Source organism: Triticum aestivum, chromosome 7B (assembly GCF_018294505.1).
Source record: "Triticum aestivum cultivar Chinese Spring chromosome 7B, IWGSC CS RefSeq v2.1, whole genome shotgun sequence".
Classification (NCBI taxonomy): Eukaryota; Viridiplantae; Streptophyta; class Magnoliopsida; order Poales; family Poaceae; genus Triticum; species Triticum aestivum.
Genome location: NC_057813.1, coordinates 30,080,061 through 30,100,491, shown reverse-complemented (window position 1 = coordinate 30,100,491; position 20,431 = coordinate 30,080,061). Strand labels below are relative to the sequence as shown.

Here is a 20,431-nt window from a genome sequence, read left to right as displayed (position 1 = left end):
CCGGCAAGGAAAAACCGGCGGCGAAATAACAGGAAAAAGAAAGGCAAAGAGGTGCTAGTCGTTGAGCAGTCCGGCAGGAAAGCCAAAGCTGGTAGCTCCGGCAAGGAGATTGCCGCGGGCACCAACTGCCAGGCTGTGGCGGTCGCCGACAAGCAGGACGGCACCAACAAGCAGTACTGCAAGATCCACCGCACCAAGGGCCACGACCTCCAGAGCTGCAAGAAGGTCGAGCAGCAAAAAGCTGAATACGAGCGGCGCGACAAGGAGAAAGCCCAGGAAGGTGCTGGGGGAGCTGGCAAGAAACGTCCCGGCCGAGGAGGACGCCGCGGCAAGGCCAAGCAGCGGCAAGGAGACAGACCTCCTCGCGGCCGCGACAAGGATGAAGATGACGACGACGACGAAGACATGGATGATGACGAGACCGATGAGCAGGAGTTCCAGAAAGCCACAGAGGTCCTATGCGTTGACGACGGTGCTTCTCTGCATACTTCACACCGCCAGCTCAAACAATGGGTGCGGGAAGTCAATGCGGCAGAACCACCCGTCGAGTCACGCAGGCCTCTGAAATGGTCCAGCACGCCTATCATCTTTGATATTGAGGACCACCCTGATCGCATAACTGCGGTCGGGTGCTTGCCGATGTTGGTTTCACCAACTATCCGCAACCTCAAGGTCACTAAGATGCTAGTTGACGGCGGGGCCGGCTTGAACCTGATCTCCTCCGCGGTACTCCAGAAACTCTAGATCCCTGACAGCGAGCTCGAAGAGACCGGCACGTTCCAAGGAATCAATCCGGGAAGGAGCAAGCCGAAGGGAAAGATCACATTGCCGGTGACATTCGACAGCGAGTTGAACTTCAGGACTGAGAGGGTCACCTTTGACGTGGCTGATTTTCCATTGCCTTACAATGGGATACTTGGCCGTCCAGCACTCGCCAAATTTATGGCAGCCTCTCACTATGCATACAACATGCTAAAGATGCCAGGGCCGATAAGTGTCATCTCTGTCCCTGGCGGCAAGAAGGATGCTCTTATCTGCGCCGACAAGATCTACCGGGAAGCAGCAGTCGCAACAGATCGCAAATCACTTGTCGTTGAAGCTTCCGGGGGGAAGAAGAAGACCAAGTCCGGCAAGAGTTCTGATGCCCACTCCGGCAAGCGCACCTCTTCGGAGTGCTGCGCTACCATCGAGGACGCACCATCGAGCTCCACCGGCAAGTGTAAGAAGGCAATGGCAGCCCCACCAGAGACCAAGAAGGTGTCCGCCAAGGAGGACGGCACTGGTGGTACCTTCAGCATCAGTGCCACTCTCGACCCTAAATAGGAAAGCGCGCTCGTTGCTTTCCTGCAGGCGAATGTCGACGTGTTTGCGTGGCAACCGTCTGACATCCCCGGTGTTCCCAGGAAAGTAATCGACCACCATCTTGCCGTCTGTCCTCATGCGCGGCCCGTCAAGCAGAAAGTCAAGAAACAGGCAGTGGAGCGCCAAGAATTCATTGCAGAAGAAATCAAGAAATTGGAAGCAGCAGGCCTTGTCAGAGGAGTGCTCCATCCTACATGGTTGGCCAATCCTGTAGTCGTGCGCAAGGCTAACGGGAAATGGAGGCTTTGTATCGAATTTACCGATGTCAGTAAAGCTTGTCCCAAAGACCCATTTCCCTTGCCGCGCATCGACCAGATTGTTGACTCCACGGCCGGATGTGACTTGCTTTCATTTCTTGATGCATACTCAGGATACCATCAGATCTTCATGGCAGAAGAGGATGAGGAGAAGACCGCATTCATCATCCCATGTGGCACCTACTGTTTCGTACAGATGCCCTTCGGTTTAAAGAATGCTGGTTCAACATTTGCAAGGGTAGTCCACCACGCTTTTGAGCCGCAAATGCATAGAAATGTGGAAGCCTACATGGATGACATAGTGGTCAAGAGCAAGGACAGGGCGACCCTGATTCAAGATTTAGACGAAACATTTACAAATCTGCGCAAGATCAACCTCAAGCTTAACCCTGAGAAGTGTGTGTTCGGGGTCCCCTTCGACAAGCTTCTCGGGTTCTTCGTGTCCCAGCGGGGAATTGAGGCCAATCCCGACAAGATCAAAGCCATTGAGCAGATTGAAGCACCAAAGCGCGTCAAGGATATACGAAGACTTGCCGGTTGCATGGCTGCTCTCAGCAGGTTTATCTCTAGATCTGCTGAGCGCGCCCTGCCGTTTTTCAAAATATTGAAAAAGGCAGGTCCAACGAAATGGACTACGGAGGCGGAGGCTGCGCTGCAGGACTTGAAGAGATACCTGTCCTCCACTCCAACACTTGTCGCACCTAGGCCACAAGAGAAGTTGCTGCTGTATATAGCAGCAACCAATCAAGTGGTTAGTGTGCGTTAGTGGCGGAGAGGGAGGCGGATGATGAGCCAGCAACCCCGGCAGATGCATCCAGCGACAAGCAAGGGGCTTCACCGACAAGCTCTGGTCCCGACAAAGATGGATCTGCGCAGACGCATGAGGAGATGCAGAAAAGAATGGTGCAGCGCCCGGTTTACTTTGTCAGTTCTCTTCTACAGGGGGCTAGGTCAAGGTACTCCGGTGTGCAGAAATTGCTTTTCGGCCTTCTCATGGCCTCGAGAAAGCTGCGCCATTACTTCCAAGCACATGAGATCACAGTCGTCACTTGTTTTCCGCTCAAGAGGATACTGCAAAATCCAGAAGCAACAGGCAGGATTGTCGAGTGGGCACTGGAACTGTCAAGCTTTGGCCTCAAGTTTGAGAGCACTTCAACTATCCAAAGCAGGGCATTGGCGGAGTTCATAGCAGAATGGACGCCAACACAAGATGAAGAAATTCCAGAAACGAGCATCCCCGTCAAGGAAGCAAACAAAGAGTGGCTGATGTATTTTGATGGTGCCTTCTCGCTGCAAGGCGCCGGTGCGGGTGTGCTGCTTGTCGCACCCACCGGAGAGCACCTCAAGTACGTAGTCCAGATGCACTATCCCAAGGAGCAGGCAACGAACAATACCGCAGAGTATGAAGGCTTGCTTGCCGGTCTCAGGATCGCAGCAGACCTTGGGATTAAGAAGCTCATTGTCAGGGGTGACTCACAGCTTGTCGTCCGCCAAGTGAACAAGAATTATCAGAGTCCGTTGATGGAAGCATACGTTGATGAGGTGAGAAAGCTAGAAGAGCACTTTGACGGCCTACAAATGGAACATGTTCCAAGAGTTCAGAATGACATTGCTGATGGCCTGTCAAAGTGCGCCGCGCTTAAGTTACCTGTGGAACCAGGGATCTTTGTGCTCAAGCTGACTCAACCGTCCGTAATGCCATCAACTGGACAGAGCAAGAAGAGGAAGTTGATCACTGGTGACTATTTTCCGGCAGAGCTCCCCGAAGCCGCCGCCAACAAGGTCCCCAAGATCAACACCAAGGGTGCTGAGGAGCAGTCTGCTCCGGCAAGCCTTAGGGTTTGTTCCGTTGAAGCAGACGCTCCCGACAAGTTTTGCTCCGGCAAGCTTGCCGGGGAACATCAAGCTCCGGCCGAGCCGCAGGTTCTCGCCGTAGAAGCGGATGTTCCCGCAGCAGCAGATATGCCTTTAGTCCTTGTTGTTGAGCCGCAAGCTCCAGCATGGGCACAGCAGATTGTCCGTTTCCTTCAGACAGGAAAACTTCCCGAAGAGCAAGAAGAAGCGGAAAAAGTAGCCCGACAGTCAAGTATGTACCAGTTTGTCGATAGCACACTGTACAGAAGAAGACTCAACGGTGTGAAATTGAAGTGTATTCATCGGGAAGATGGACAAAAGCTGTTGGCAGAGATACATGGAGGCATATGTGGTCACCACATTGGCGCAAGAGCACTTGCCGGCAAAGCTTTCCGGCAAGGTTTCTTTTCGCCGACAGCCCTCCAGGATGCAACTGCACAAGTAACCAAGTGTGAAGCGTGCCAGTTCCATTCTAAGCAGATACACCAGCCAGCTCAAGCTCTCCAGACGATCCCTTTATCCTGGCCATTTTCGGTCTGGGGGCTCGACATCCTCGGCCCCTTTCCCCGAGCTGTCGGGCGCTTTGAGTACTTGTACGTCGCAATCGACAAGTTCACAAAGTGGCCGGAAGTGGAACCAGTGAGGAAGGTGACAGCACAGTCAGCAGTCAAGTTCTTCAGGTCGATTGTTTGCCGTTTCGGGATCCCTAACAGGATCATCACCGACAACGGCACACAATTCATGAGCCGCACCTTCATGCAGTACGTCCAAGATCTTGGCGCCAAGGTCTGCTTCGCTTCTGTTGCTCATCCGAGAAGCAACGGTCAAGCGGAGAGGGCAAATGCTGAAGCGCTGCGCGGGCTCAAGACCAGGACTTTCGACAGGCTGCGCAAGTGCGGAAGGAACTAGATTGAGGAGCTGCCGGTGGTTCTTTGGTCGATCAGGACGACGCCAAATCGAGCCACTGGCCAGACACCTTTCGCTCTAGTCTATGGAGTAGAGGCAGTTCTCCCCACGGAACTCGTATACGGGTCACCTCGAGTGCTCACTTATGATGAGCTTGAGCAAGAGCAGCTGCGACAAGATGACGCGCTGCTCCTTGAGGAGGACCGTCTTCAGGCTGTTGTACGAGCTGCTCGATACCAGCAAGCTTTGCGCCGCTACCATAGCCGCAAAGTTAATGCCAGAAGTTTCGAGGAAGGCGACCTTGTTCTTCGGCGCGTTCAGTCCGCCAAGAATTCCAACAAGTTGACGCCGAAGTGGGAAGGCCCTTACCGGGTGAAATGAGTCACTAGGCCCGGCACTGTCCGCCTTGAAACCGAAGATGGCATTCCGGTGAGCAACTCCTGGAACATTGAGCATCTTCGTAAGTTTTACCCGTAGGGCGCGGTTGCCGGGACCCGTTCCGGCAACCACCTTTTGTACAAGTCTTGCCGATGTTGCATGTAATCCTTTGTACAAAGCCGGGCGCAGACCCCGTGCATAAGTAAAGCTCGTGTGCTCCGCACATCTTGTCAATTTCATACTTTCTACTTCTTTTGCATGTGTTATCTGACGCTTTGTGCAGCACCGACCCCCGGTAAGCGATAACGAGCCGTAAGGCTCCATATCTTTATTTTCTCTTCTTTATTTTTCTCAAAAAGGAAAGGAAGGTTGTTCAAGGAAGTTTCGCCTTACCGGAAAGGAGAAGATAATGGTGTGGACCAGGCGTCGTTCAAGGAAGTTTCGCCTTACCGGAAAGCAAACGACAGAAAAGCTAAGTTGCCAAAGTTTGAGCAATCAGTTTTAAATTTCTAAGTTATCTTCCTCGAACGACCGTGCTTTGTATGGAAAACCTGTGCGCGGAGGAACCAACTCGTATCTAGTTGCGCCCTCATTTTGTTTCGAGTCCGCTCAACAACTTAAGTGAGCTGCGACTAGTTGCGACAAGGTTTCTTGTCGGAAGCGGCACCGCCAGCAGGCTGCTGATGTCCCGCACTCAGCGCTCGCGGCTCAGGTGCCTGCGCTGACAAGTTCCCTAAAAGCATAAGGCAAAAACATACAAAGCAAGGAATCAAGTAAAGGAAATAACACAACAAATTTCTACCCAAAACAGAGTTATATTACAAGATAGCTTGTCGCAGCTCTAATAGATTGTTTTCATGACATAACCAGCAGCGACAAGAAAAAGAGAAAACGGGCGGCCTAATCTACGCGATCGCCCTCAACCCTCTTGATTCCGCTCACCTTGTCCACAATGGGTGCGACAAGGGCCTTGAGCGCTTCCAGATCAGCATCCGGCGGCAAGGACTTGAGGACGTTGGTGAAGTTGAGGCCTGGGTTGCGGAAGGCCACCTTCATCAGCACCTTCTGGAGAGCTCCTGCGCAGATCTTGCGCGACTCGTCGGCCAGCTGCTTTGGGATCTTCTCCCGGAGTCGCTGGAGGGCCGTCGCCATGCCTTTGAAGAACAAGCTGAGCTTGGCGCTGGGTTGGAGGTGCTCGTCGGAGGAGTACCCGAGATCCTCCATCCCCAGCTGCGCCAGCTCCCCGTCGATGGCGGCGGCAAGATCCACAAGACCCTCAGTCCAGTGCTCCACAGTCTCCATGAAGGCGTCGTGGGCGGCAGCAGCATTCGCCAGCAGCGCCTCGTCAGCCTTGATCTTCTCCGACAAAGCCACCTCCCGCTCCCTGGCGCCGTCCAGCGTCTGAGTCAAAGTAGCCAACTTCAACTCAAGATCTGCATTGGAATCCTTGGCGGCGCTGAGCTCCTTGCTCCTCTCAGCGAGAAGACCCTGCAGCTCACCATGAGCGGAAGCATCCTTCTCGCGCTCGCGCTTGAGCGCGGCAAGCTCCTTGCCGCTCGCCCTGAGATTGGCTTCCAACTGCGCCACCTTCGTCTCCAGCTCCTTCTTGGCGGCCTCGGCAGCTGTGGCAGCATCCTTTGCCTCCTTGAGAGCCCCGCCAATTGCTTGTTCGCGCGCGACAAGCTCCTCCTCGTGGCTGTCAAGATTGACCTTGCACTGCGCCAACTCTCCTTCCTGCGTAAATAGGTTTTCGGCGACAAGCCGTTGCTTCTCTTCAACTTCGGCCTTCTCGAGGAGGAGGGCTTTCCGCTCCTCGAGAAGTTGCTCCCGCTCCTCCGCCAGGGACCGGAGAGCTTCCTGCCTGAGGCCCCGGAGCTCCTCCGCGCGCTTCTCAATGTCAACTCCCACCTTCGCGACAAGCGCTTCTCGGGAGGCCAGCTTGGCTTGTCGGGCGCGGTAGAGCGACGTCAGCTTCCGCAGCAGCCGCTCCTCTTCAGGCTTGTTGCTGCTGCTACTTGGCGTGTCAACCAGCGTCAGCCCGGCGGAGGCAAGCACCTCTCCATCCAGGATTTCTCCCTCGACCGGCGCCCTGGAGCTTGACGCCCAGGGAAGCTTGATGAAGATGCCATCGCCGGCCTTCAAGTAGGCACCGGGCTGGGGCTCTTCGGAGCCTGGATCTGCAGCAGCGGCAGAGGGATCGGCGGTCGGCGCAGCGCCTGGCGCTCCTGCGGCCTCGGGGCCGTCAGTGCGATAGCCGGTTCCCTCGCCAGCTTCTGCGGTGGCAGCTTCAGCGGCCTCTTCGCCGGCGGGCTCATCAGCGCCGGCCTCTCCTTTGGTGGCGACGGCGTCGTCGGCACTGCCACGCGTGCCCTCCTCGCCGGCGTCCTCGGTCTCCATCGGCTCCGTGGCGGGTGGATCTGACGAACGGAAAAGGGAGAGAAGTCAAGCAAATATGCAAGAAGAAAATCAGAAGAAGAAGATCCAAAGGGAAGTTTTTCAGACAAGAGGATTACCTGTGCTAGGATCTGCAGTCATGGTCTCAATCACCGGAGGATCACTGGTGCCGTCCCTTGCCGGAGGACTGCCCCTTGCCAGAGAGTTCTCCCTTGCCGGGGAACGCTCCCTTGCCGGGGAAGCCTCCCTTGGTGGTGTAGTCGAAGCAGATGGCACTTCGGGAGCGGCCTCCGGGCACTCCTGGTGAGGCTGCTCTGCTCCTGCACGAACCAGCAGTCAAACATCAGCAAAAGGAAGAGCACCCATGCGCGCCTGAAAGCAGGAAATAAACTATACACTTACGCTGGGGGCTGCGCTGGGGGCTGCTCTGGGGAATGATTGCCGGGTCCGGCAAGGCGGTCTCGGGCACGCCTTCTGCTGGCGTGGTGGGTTCGTCCTCGATGACAATCACCGGGACCTTGGCTCTCTTCGCCTCTCTGTGGGCCAGCGTCCTAAAAAGGAACGGGGTCAGAATGAAGCAAGTCAGATACAAGGCAAAAATAGCAAGAATTGAAGAACTGCAAGTACGGCAAGGAATCTTACTCTTCTTCTTCCTCGTCGGAGCTGAGCGTGGAGAGATCGAAGTCCGGCTCGTCTCCGGTGCGACGAGGCGGAGGAGTAGGCTCCCTTGTCCGCTTGGCAGGAGCAGTGGCGGTGGACCGAGAAGACCCAGCTTCGGTTGCCGCAGCGGCGTGAGGCGCTCCCGCGGCAACAGTGCTCGCCGCGGTAGAGCGTGTCGCGCGGCTCGGCGGCTGTTGACCCGTCTGCCGCCCCGCTACGTCCGAGGCCTTGCGGAGACGCCTTCTTGGCGGGGCTGGGGGCTCCGCCTGCGGCAAGCTGTCCGAAGGTTCGGGTCTGACAGGCTCTCCCTCGCCGGGCTCGCTCGGCTCAGCTTCAGGCCCGGGAAGCTCTTCCTCGCCGGCGAACTCCTCTCGCTCGGCAAGGCTTGCCGCCTCTGCTGCCTCTGCCTCCTCCACGGTGAATCCAAACACGCCCGCGGCAGCGGCTGCTGCCGCCTCTTCCAGCCTGGTGGCAATGCGCTGCATCTCATCATCGGTGGTGTCGCGGGTGAGGCTCTTCTGCTCGTCAGCGCGGACCGCCACTTCAACCAAGCCGTCAAAGAAATCCCGCACGACGTCGTCTGCAGGCTCTTGCCAAGTCGGGACGATTCCGTGCGAGTCGCACAGCGGCATCATTGCGCGGATGCGGTCGAGCGAAGAATTGTTGCACAGCGGAACGACATCCCGCGGCAACATGAACGGATGCTGGGGATCGCGCTTGAACAGCTCCAGGAGCATCGCGTCCAGCTCCAGAACAGTGAAGTTGAAGTTGAGGCCCGGGCGCAGCCTCATGATATCCGCCGAGTTTTGGAACTCCCAGGCGGGTCTCCTCCTCTCCTACAGGGGGGCGATGCGGCGGCGAAGAAAGTCTGCACCAACGGCGCCTACGGTGAGCCCGGCAAGCCTAAGGCGAAGGATCCGGGTGACGGCGATCTTCAGTCTGTCGTCTTCCGGGGCCACGTTGCTCCAGTCATTGCCGCGCACTATTGGGGCTTGGCGCAGGGCAGTAAACGGTTGCGGGTTCTCCTCGACGATCTAGCACCAATCTGCTCTCCACTCCTCCCACTTGCTGCGGAGCTCTCCCTCCAGATAAGCTTCCTTCTTGCCGACTCTTGAGATCCAAGCGATCCCGCCGGCAAGAGGCTCCCCTCTCTCAACACGGGGCATAAAGAAATGGCGGAAGAGAGCTACATTTGGGTGGACTCCGACAAAGTTTTCGCACAGATGTGCGAAAACTGCCATGGTCAGAACGGCATTGGGGGTGAAGTCAAGGAGGCGGAACCCGTAGGTGTTCATGATGTCGCAGAAGAATTCAGAGAAAGGCGGGCAGAGCCCGCAGTAGAAGAACAGCGCGAAGAAGGGATACCCGTTCGGAGCCAGTCTCGAAGCGGTAGCCGGGAGTACCTTCGTGCGCGGATGCGCTCGCGTCTCCGTCGACCAGAAAAGGTAGTAGTACTCCCTCAGCTCCTTTGCGTCAAGCTGAGGGGGGAAGATGGTCCGCTCCTTTCGCAGCATCGCGAGCTGCTGCGCCTTGGCCGACTTCACGCCCTTCCCCTTGTCGGCTTTCGGATCCATGGTGGAGGTGGTGGGGGAGATCGACGGCGTTGGTGGCGCCGGTGGCGATGGGGGGCGGAGTGCTGCTCTCTCTCAGCTTCGGGAAGAAGGGGGAGCGGCGGAGATTTGGGAAATGGAGTAACGACCGACAGGATGGGCAAACTGCTCCTGTTTCCCTTGCTTATAAAGGGGGAGGGGGCGGACGCTTCGCCCTTCCGAATAAAGAAACCACCCACGATCTCTCCCACGATGCCGCATTCGACGCGTGCCGTTGGGGGAGGGCGCGGTGGATGCGGAGTAAGACACGGCGTAACCCAGGCCGCGTGTGCCCGTGCCCTGTTTTGGGCCTGGCCCAACAGCGCTCGGCACCGTGTGTGGCCCAGGCCCGGGGGCTCCTGTCGGTGTACTAGAGTAGGGGTACCCTAGTATCCCGAACTTGTGCACGGGCAGTTGCAGCGCCCCGCGGCAAGGCTTGCCGGGTGACTGCCAAGGCCCCCCCCGTGGTTCCTCTAGAGCCATCCAAGAACAAAGTATTCAAGCCAAGGAGACAAGGCCCCGGCAAGAGGAGCTTGCCGGGAAGGCCGACCGAGGCATCTCAAGGAACTTGCCGCGACGCGCCACTCGTCCCGGCAAGGTTCGGTGAGCGACAAGCTTCCGGACGCGACAAGACAACGACCGCGGCAAGGCGCTTGCCGCGGCAAGCGGCCACTCTGTACCCGTGCTCCAGCACATCCACCAACGTGTCGCCCTGAGGCCTTTCCAGGCGCACGTGGCGGGAGGCTGTGCAGCCAGCGGTGCGCGGTGGCATGCGATGCTGACAAGATCGCCATCGTGGCAAGCGATGGCGTCCCTGACGGTCCTTTTCTGCACTGTTTGGGCGACGCAGACGGACATTTAATGCCTTTGTCCCCTGCCGTCAGGGTTAGGTAGGATGCACTGTACAGGTAGCTGTACCAACCACCTCTCTTTTTACATTTTTACCCTTATTTACGTTGCCACCTGTCGGTGACCCCTTGAGCATATAAAAGGAGGCCCATGCGCAACGTAGAGGGGGGTCGGTTGGGTTCGAACCCAGAAAATCACACACTCATGCTCGGTCTCGTTAGCAGCTCGAGTGTACTGTAGCACTCAGCGCTCTCGAGCAAGAACTCAATACAATCAGACAAGCAACAGTAGGAGTGTTATCTCTCCGGAGAGCTTCGAAGCTGGGTAAACCGCTCGTGTGCTTCGCCTCGATCCGCTCTTCGTGCAATCTACGCCCCTCGCCGAACCGAAAGGGGCTCGGTCCGCCGGTCCCATAGGTATTCGTGGATCAGTTTTCCCGACAGCATGGATGATAAGCACTTACTTCTCACAACTGGCGTGCATGCCGTAGTTGTATGTGATTTTCCACCCCAGCAGGCACGTCATATCTAGCAATATTGGCGTTTCACATAGACCTTCCAATATCAGATTGGAATTCCCCTCATGCTTGGCGCATCTCGTATTGCTGGTAGCCAGCTTCATGGTTCAGCTGATCTGTGGTGCAAGGGTCGGTGTGCGAGTTGAGATTTTGAAACAAGATTGAAGGGAAACAACTTAGGGAGTGTTGGAATCTTAATTACATCTTTTCTGGCGGACTTGTAGAACCTGGAGCTGGGGCTAGATCCGCCGACGGAGATCCAGCGGACAAACCTGCCGCCGCAATCAGGGCAGGGAATGAGAGGGAGGGGATCGGTGGCGGCAGATGAGAAAGACGGGGCAGCCATGAGGTGAAGCAACTGGTGGCACTGGTGGTTTAATCCAGGAAGCTGAGCAGATTAGGCCGGCGGCAATATTTCCGGCACCGGGAGATGAAGATGAGTCGTGCAGACTGAAAATGGTGGGATGGATGGAATTAAATTGGGGTTAGTAGGCTGACGGCATTGGTACATAATAGAAGTCGAGCCGTGGCCCATGTTGTCAATCTCGTCTGTGCGGGCGGAGGTTTAACGGGAGCCGTGACATTTAATTGCTGACAGGGGTGGGCCTGTGCGCAGGTAAAAAAGAAATATACGAGATCATATACAGGGTGCTGTACAACGATCAGTGCGAATCTAAAGGAGAACCATCGATGGAGATAAAGAGCACATATGTGCTCGGGCACAGATATGCACTTTCCGAAATCTTGGCAAAACTCATGAATAAGATAGAGAAATTTTGGTTTTGATTAATTTTGTGATTTTGACAAACTTTTTATCCATTGTTTGATTCGCTCCTAATAAATGATTTTAAATGCTTGTTCGGTAGTATATTACAAAGAAAAATCATAAAAATAGATGTTCTCACTAATAGCTACTAAAGAATATGTATAGTAACTTTTTTTTGCAAAAATGACTCAGCTCTATTAAAAGTTCATTGAAAGTACAAAGCACCCACATAATAAAAAATTAAATCATGGTCCCTGGACCACCGAATGACCACTGCCAGAGAACAAGTCGTCGCTCCTATATTGGAGCCGGTTTGACCTTGTTGATGACAGGTGGAAAGTCTTCGTACACATGCCCTCAAGGACCAGCGCCCCAGAGCCATAGTTGTCACTGTTGAACCCTTGAATCGATCTGAAGAACATGACACAAAATCTCACCGGAAAATCAGTTGATTTGTGGCGACTGCGCCCAGAACATTGTGCTCTTTGAGTGGTTGGTGTTTGTGAGCTCCTCACTTGTACTCTTTTGCTTGTTTCAAGTTTTTCTCATGTATCAACAACATTGTATGGTAGCCAGTTGACGGCTTCGTTAAGTTGATGTTGGCTTATTTTCTTTTTTTACTAAAAGTAATAAACTATTTTTCAATTAGGTGTAATAAAATTTAGTAATCAAATAATTTGTTTTGAAACCAATTGGCAATGGACACGGGAGGTGCGTGTACGAGGGAGAGGCAACATACATGCACCGGAAGTATTCCGCAACACAAGGCGGAATGCATATGTAGGGTAGGTAGAATGAGTCTGACTGGCCACAAATCAATTGACTCTTTCCCAACTAAAATTAGACACATGCATGACAACATAGCTAGTTTTATAAATACCCATCACTCCTCTACAATTCTAGGGGCCATTAGAAATGAAATCAATCGCCTATCGATTGGCCACCTCGCCACCATACCTTTCATGCTTCTATCTAGGCCTTGCCATGGCTACAGTTTCCCAACCAGGTCCAGTGTGCATGACGCCCGACATTGACACCGGGTCCTGGCGTCATTAACACTGGACCCTGGTTCTGAAAACTAGAGTACACGCATATGAACGCAATCGAGTCGTATCTTAAGTTCAGTGGCCAATCGAGATGTTGGGACGCCGGCCAAGGATACCCGGCGCACCATAACTAATTAAGATCATGCATGTTAGGACATGATGGACAAAGTCCCCTCCATGCAAGCCGGCGCGGTGACATGAGCTAGTGAAGCAAACTGCAAGGATTCATGCAGTGATCAAAGCACCCACGACAAAGGTAAGTTCACCTACTTACCGAGAGGTGGCGAAAGGAAAGCAGGTACGACTTCTTTCCGGTGACATATAGAGAACAAGGCACTTGGATTTTTTTTACGACATCTTTAGTGTGATGCTTAAGCTTCTTATTAGAAAAACTCTCTCCTGATCATAAACCGTAGGGACAAGCACAACACGTTGAAGACATTTGTAAAAAAAGAAAAGACATCATGTAGCAAATGTCGCCTCAGAATAGTCCTCCCTCCCCACATTTCCTTTTGGATTCTTCGGCAAATGAACGAATACATGACTCCTAACTCCTAAGGCGGCTTTGTGAGAGCGGGAGCCTTGCAATCAACTTTTCTATTTTGATGATGTCACTGCATCACCGGTGCAATCGATGAATCGCTTGGAGTGGTGTTGGTCCTTTGTGGCTTGCGAGATCATTGCCTTGGACTTGCAGGAGCGGTGCTTTGGTGAGGGACGACGGAAGGCAGGGCCGATCGAAGGGGAATGCGTTCTCCACTCATCTTGGGCCAACATTCCTTCATCAACGTGTCCCTTGGTGAATAATCCGATATTATTATACGAGCGAAAATGATACAGCACCAAAGGGGATGTAGCTCAGATGGTAGAGCGCTCGCTTAGCATGCGAGAGGTATGGGGATCGATACCCCACTTCTCCACATTTGATTTTCTTTTGTTTCCCATTTTCCGTTCGCTTCCATGAGGTATCAGGCGAAACAATGGCATGCCAGGGCAGAGAGAGGCTCGCTCCGGAAGGTAATCAATCGGCAACGCCGGCCAGCTGCGCTGCGTTGCTCGCCCGTACAACGGTGCAAGCACCTACGTTTTCGGCCAGATGTATGAGCGGACTCAGTTCCACCTCAAAAACATGTGCGTACTACTCACTCAAGGGCCATCTGTGCATTTTTTCAGCAGTGATCGATCAATCCTTCTCCCCATCGGCAAAATGACGCTTCGCACAGGGAAGACGGGATCGGCCCGTCACAGAACGGCGGCACCCTCAGAACCAAAATTACCTGGAAGCCGACGCGAAGTTGCAGTCCATCGGGAATGCTTGTTGAACGGGTTCGCGCGTGTGCGGACGCGATCTTTGGACGAGCACCCGCTCTCGTGCTCTGCTGAAGAAGTTTAAGGCAGCTTCAAGCCTGAACAGAGAGAAGAACAGAGAGAACTTCGCAGGGTATATTCAGTAGGTTCTACGCACGAGCTGCTCGGTGTGCATTTAGGCGTAAATTTGGCTCACTGGGAGGCAGTAGGCGTAAATTTAGTAAACACGTACGAGCTGCTCGGTGTGCTGCGCCGTGGGGGCACTAGCTAGTAAAACCTGCAATTCCAGACTTTGGTTTCAAAATCGAGGATGCCTTGGTAGCATCTGCTTGGTTGATACCACTGTCCCTAGAAAGAAGTATAACTCGCTCAGGTAGCGAGGTTACAAAGTCTTTCGATCCGGCATCTACGCAGCCGATTAGGCGGACATTGCCACAAGCCCACAGTGGCCGGCATCAAGCCGTCACTGTAGCCATATGTCCTCCATACAGTATTTCCATAGGAATGTTTTGGATGAACTTTTGCACCGTGAGGAGATGTTGTGGCTTCAACGGTCACGTATCACTTGGTTAAAGGAAGGGGACAGGAACACACAGTATTTCTATAGGAAGGTAGTGTGGCGTGCTAGGAAGAATCTTATCAGGCGACTGCGCAAAAGTGATGGTACATGGAGTTCTGTTCCTAGTGACATGGAGCGTATGGCTAGCTCTTATTTTCAGGAGTTGTACACTAAGGATCCTACCTTGTCATATGAGGCTCTTTTAGGGTGTATCGATACAAAGGTTACACCCCATATGAATGAGTTATTTGATGCGCCATTCACGGAGAAGGAAGTGGCGGATGCGCTATTCCAAATTGGCCCCATTAAGGCGCCGGGACCAGATGGTTTCCCGGCGAGGTTTTTTCAACGGAACTGGAACATATTGAAGGAGGAGATTACGGCAGCCGTATTGGAATTTTTTGCAACCGGAAAGATGCCAGCAGGAGTCAATGACACGGCTATAGTTCTTATCCCCAAGGTAAATTCACCGGCTGACCTGAAGGATTTTAGACCTATTAGTCTCTGTAATATCATATATAAGATTGTTTCCAAATGTTTGGTAAACCGACTGCGGCCTCTTCTCTCGGATCTTATTTCAGAGAACCAAAGTGCATTCATACCAGGGAGACTTATCACTGATAATGCAATTATTGCCTTTGAGTGTATACATCATATCCAATCTGCTCTTCAAAGTCAGAGTTATTGTGCGTACAAGTTGGATCTTTCGAAGGCTTACGATCGCGTCGATTGGGATTTCTTGGAGAAGGCACTTCTGAAGTGGGGCTTCTCAGGTACATGGGTGAGCCGGATCATGGAATGTGTTAAATCGGTGAAGTATTCAGTCAAGTTTAATGGGAAGTTGTTGGCCCAGTTTACACCGACAAGGGGACTTCGACAAGGTGATCCTTTATCACCTTTCTTATTTCTTTTTGTGGCTGATGCTTTGTCCGCCTTGTTACATAAAGCAATACGAGATGATGGCTTAGAAGCATTAAAAATTTGTAGAAGAGCTCCGGAAATTTCTCATCTTCTGTTTGCGGATGATACATTGCTCTTCTTTCGTGCGAGTTCTGAACAAGCGACATTTGTCAAGGGGGTGTTGAACACATATGCGGAGGCTACGGGACAACTCATTAACCCGGCGAAGTGTTCCATCTTGTTTGCAGACAATTGCCCAGTGACGACCTCAAATGAAGTTAAAAATATATTGGGAGATTCTCAGGAAGTATTTGAACCAAAATACCTGGGTCTTCCGGTCCCAGAGGGGAGAATGAACAAAGGTAAATTAGAACCACTTCAAGCCAAGTTGAGCAAGAGGCTAGTGGATTGGAGCGAGAGGTATATGTCCATGGCAAGTAAAGAAGTTCTTATTAAGGCGGTTGCACGAGCAATACCTACATATGTTATGAGTGTTTTTAAATTGCCTATGTCCGTTTGTGATGACTGGACCCGCATGATAAGGCAATACTAGTGGGGTGTGGAGAATGGAAGAGGAAAATGGCATGGCTTGCTTGGGATAAAATGATACTACCCAAAGCTATGGGTGGAATGGGTTTCAGGGACATGAAAGCTTTTAACCAAGCTCTCCTAGCCAAGCAGGCATGGAGATTAATTGAACACCCCGAAAGTTTAGTCGCGAGACCGTTGTGTGCCAAATATTACCCTTCAGGCAGCTTGGTGGACACTGTGTTTACCTGCAATGCTTCTGCTGTCTGGAGAGGTATAGAACATGGGCGGGAGCTGGTGAAAAAAGGCATGATCTGGAGAGTGGGTAACGGCAATAGTATCAGAACTTGGCGAGATTCATGGATCCCAAGAGGGCCTGTGCTAAAACCAATTACCCCAAAAAGAAGATGTCGACTGAACAGAGTTTCTGAGTTTCTTGATCATAGAGGTAATTGGAATATTGATCTTCTAAATGAACATTTTTGGCCGGTAGACGTGCAAGTGATCCAGAGCATTCGAACATCACCGAGCCAGGATGATGATTTTCTTGCATGGTTTCCGGGAAAATTCGGGCAATTCTCAGTCAAATCAGCCTACCATTGGGCGATGCAGGAGCACATACGACGTCACAACCCAGGTGCTAGCAGCTCAAGACCCGAGGGGGGTCGCGCCTGTTGGAACGGGGTGTGGAAGGCCCGAGTACCACATAAAATGCGAACATTTGCATGGAAGGTCTCGGTTGGCGTGTTAGCTACTGCAGCATGCAAAGTAAAGCATCACATTAGCGAATCTGAAGTTTGTCGGCTGTGCGGAGATTCAAAGGATGACTCATTTCATGCATTAGTAACATGTCCAAGCTCTGTCGCGATATGGAATACAATGAGGCAGGTTTGGCCACTCCCGACTAATGATGAGTTAATCTACACGGGGCCGGAATGGTTAATGTCACTGCTTGCGGATAGGACAGAGAAGATACGCGCAATGATTATCATGTAGCTTTGGCGTAGATGGTCTGTACGGAATGACCAGTTGCACCATAAAGCCATTCCACCGCTTGACATCACAAAAGACTTTTTATGCAGCTATTTATCTTCTTTCAATCAGGCCCAGAAGCACAGCATTGAGGATATCATTAAAGGAAAAATGACCGTGGATAAACAGGTGGCCATCCGGGCTCCTATTAGTGCTAAACGCGCACCCTGGCCAAAACCTCCCCTGGGATGGGTCGCACTATCTACGGATGGATCATTTGTGAAGGAGACAGGACTAGCTGGGTCCGGCATGGTGCTTAGGTATTCCGAGGGGGAGGTTATCTTCTCGGCTTATCGGTACCTGTTCAACTGCAAAGATGCCCTTGAAGCGGAGATTAGCGCTATTCTTGAAGGATTGTCAATGAGTATACAACGGTCAGAATTGCCAATTGTGATTCAATCCGATAACGCGACCGTTGTTGCTGCATTGACTGATGACTCGTTGGACCGTTCTGAATACAGTCATCTCATGTTGGAGATCAAGAAAACTCTGGACTCGCGTGGGTTTATTCCGTTGAAAATTGAGCGTCATCAAAATAGAGTTGCTCATAGTTTAGCTAGTATAGAAAGATCTGGTGGTAGCACCGCTTGCTGGTTGCGCCGTGTGCCAGACATCGTTACTCATGATGTTCTAGCAGACTGTAATTCTGTTTCTGAGGAATAAAACCCACATTATCCCGAAAAAAAAAATATGTCCTCCATAATACTGAAGCCCACAATGGCCGGCATCAGCCGACTAGCCTGGAGTGGACATGCATGTTCCAAGCGAGTCAGAGTCACCGGCTTAGTTACTCCAGCGGCCATGCGACGCACATCGTTTCCCTCATTCATGGTGTTCACCGTCATGACCACATGGTAAACTCATTCTCATGTCTCCTTCGCTGGTAAGCGCTAGCTCCTGCTTCATCTTGCCCGTTTTGTGCCGAAAACTTTGTTCCCGCTTAGACGGGGTGATCATTTTGGTTCGTGTTTTGTGATCTTTAAACACACAGGAAAAACGATCACTTTGGTTCCTGCTTTGTTCTACCGTGTTTTCTGTTTAAAGATCAAGTAAGGACACGGAAAACAATTGCACATCGATGGGGATGTAGCTCAGATGGTGGAGCGCTCGCTTAGCATGCGAGAGGTATGGGGATCGATGCCCCACTTCTCCATTTTAATATTTTCATTTTTTTCTTCCGGAGAGCCAGAGGAGAGACTCTGGCTATATGGCAAACCGGCGCACATCCCTTCTCCTGCGCTCGGCCGGCCCATTCCACTTTTTTTTTCTGTTTAAATACACAAAAATGTTGCGCGGGAGAGACTCAAACTCGCGACCTGTTGCTTATTTGTCACTCGCACTAAAATTACCAACAGGACAGCCCCTTAGAAATAAAATTACCAACAGGACAACCCCACACGTTATGATAATGTTTATTCTCCTTTGCATTTATAATTTCTCCAGCCGGGTTTGTTTTCTTTTTTCGTTGTGGATTTTTCTAGAATGATTTTTTGTTTTTGTTTTTTGTATTTCTATTCTTTCATCTTTTTTTTCCAAAAATGCACAAACTTTTTAAAGTGGGAAATGCTGCTCATCAGCCGGCTGATATTCACGCCCGCGTCCGCCTCCTCCATTGTGCGCCACGCGTCCTCCGTGGCCCCACCACCGCGTCTTTTGCAACCGCGCCGTACCTTATTCCCATCTTCCAGTCCTTTCGTCCCCAATCAGCACCGCAAGAGACACTCGCCACACACCAGTGCTCGCCGCCGGCCTGCTCCGCCAGCCGTCGTTCGCCGGCGAGGCCGGCCTTCCCCGCCTCACTTGTTGTGGCTGAGGAGCCGGCCGCTCTGCCGCTCCCCTGCATCTAGATCGGGCGAGCCACCGCCCGGCCCGGCCGTCGTTCCAGCGGCGCGTGGCGCAGCGCACGGCCTCTTCGTCGCCGCCGTCGGTGTCGAGGAGCCCTCCCTGGTGGATCAGTCCCAGCCTTGCGCGTCATGTTTCCGAAACAAATACCTTGTTGCAGTGGTCAACGGTGTTTCTGAAACAGAGCTCTTGCTGCAAAGAAGGATTATACGCAGAGATGCTTCGCAACGTCACCAATGTTTCTGAAACACATCTATTGTTGCAATAATCACCGATGCGTTTCTGAAACAAAGCTCTTATTGCAATAGTCTATTGTTTCTGAAACAAGACTCTTGTTGCAAAAAGGGTCCTAAGCTGAGCAACCTAGATTGGACGGCTCGCGAGGTGACGGATCTTTTTAAAAGATCCGCCGGCCGATGCGTAGCACGCCCCTTTTAAAATTCGATGAACTTTTTTTCAGAATGATAAACTTTTTTCAAATTTTTATGCACTTCTAAAATTCGATGATTTATTTTCAAAATGATGAAAATATTTAATTTTTGATGTTGTTTTCAAATTTGATCAACTTTTTCCAAACTGATTGAACTATTTTCCAAGTAAACAAACTTTTTTTCAAATCCAGTGAACCTTTTTCCAAATCCGATGAACCTTTTTCAAAATTGCTGAACTTTTTCCCATTTTGGTGAACTTTTTTAAAAATGGATGAACTTCCTTCAAAATTAATATTTTTTTTGTCAAAATCAAAACTTTTTTGAAATCAATGATGTTTTTTTCAAAATAAAAAAACCTTTTATCAAAATTGATGAACCATTTTCAAATATGTGAACTTGTTTCAAAATATTTTGTATTTTCAATCTTTTTTTCTTCGGGTAACCAAAGGAGAAACACTGGCTATATGGCAAACCGGCGCAAATCCCTTCCCCATGCGCTCGGCCGACCCATTCCACTTTTTTCTGTTTAAATACACAAAAATGTTGCGCGGGAGAGACTCAAACTCGCGACCTGCAGCTTATTTGTCACTCGCACTAAGGTTACATTCAATGCATTGGTGCTTACATGAGATGCTAAGCACATTAAAACCTTTAGCAACTAAAGTCCCCAATGCATATGTGCTTAATTTGTTGGTGCTAAGCATCCTTCGTTTAATGGTTTTGCAACTAAAGTTCTTCATGCATTGGTGAGATTCTTCTCTTTAAGTGTTTTGCCTAAATTCTCGCGCTTGGCATTGTTTCTTCCTGGGGTCACCACACTCATCTCTCTCCTCTTAATTACCTTGCCACATCAGACTTTTTGCCTACATGTCAGCCTAAGCACTTGTACAAGATGGAGCATTGGGAGGGGCCTAACCAACAGGACACCCCCTCATAAATAAAATTACCAACAGTTCAACCCCACAAGGTACTAAGCACATTAAAAACTTTCTCCAACCGGGTTTGTTTTCTTTTTTTGTTGTGGATTTTTTCTGGAATGATTTTTTATTTTTATTTTTTATATGTCTATTACTTCATCTTTTTTTTAAATGCACAAACTTTTTAAAATTCGATGATTTTTTTTGCAAAATGACAAAAAGTTCAAATTTTGATGCACTTCTAAAATTCGATGATTTTTTTTCAAAATGCTGGAAATATTCGAACTTTGATGCAGTTTTCAAATTGGATGAACTCTTTTCCAAATCCGATGACCC

General features: G+C 51.3%; 1 non-coding gene across 1 annotated transcript; it reads left to right on the top strand.

The window, feature by feature from the left end:
* The first annotated feature begins 13,425 nt into the window (after window positions 1-13,425).
* On the top strand, window positions 13,426-13,498 carry TRNAA-AGC (transfer RNA alanine (anticodon AGC)). Its single transcript has one exon. It is a non-coding gene; the product is annotated as a tRNA-Ala (tRNA).
* Window positions 13,499-20,431: the final 6,933 nt, after the last annotated feature.